This window comes from Etheostoma spectabile, chromosome 9 (assembly GCF_008692095.1).
Source record: "Etheostoma spectabile isolate EspeVRDwgs_2016 chromosome 9, UIUC_Espe_1.0, whole genome shotgun sequence".
In the NCBI taxonomy this organism is placed as follows: Eukaryota; Metazoa; Chordata; class Actinopteri; order Perciformes; family Percidae; genus Etheostoma; species Etheostoma spectabile.
The window spans coordinates 18,229,514-18,229,713 of record NC_045741.1 but is presented as its reverse complement, the minus strand read 5'-3'; the positions used below and the strand labels follow the sequence as shown (position 1 = coordinate 18,229,713).

At 44.5% G+C, this 200-nt stretch overlaps 1 long non-coding RNA gene and 1 pseudogene across 1 annotated transcript in view; both read right to left on the bottom strand.

Moving 5' to 3' along the window:
• The window catches only part of LOC116695329 (5-hydroxytryptamine receptor 3A-like), a 176,825-nt pseudogene that overhangs the window by 32,643 nt on the left and 143,982 nt on the right, over positions 1-200 (bottom strand).
• Positions 1-200, bottom strand: part of LOC116695338 (uncharacterized) — a 6,718-nt gene that overhangs the window by 6,097 nt on the left and 421 nt on the right. The gene's annotated exons all lie outside the window — the stretch shown is intronic.

Here is a 200-nt window from a genome sequence, read left to right as displayed (position 1 = left end):
CTCACTGAAATAGCTCACTGGGACACTTGATGGAATTGAGCCATCGTTAAGGTGATCAGTTTCAGCTGTGCTTTTCCTACTATGAGAAGTCAAAATGTCTGCCGTGAAAAGGGTCTATTGGTCCGGTGCCGCAGGAAATTCTACCAGATGCATGTATTTTCGCCTCCTTCCGTTTCCTTCCTCTTTCTTTTTTGTTGGAA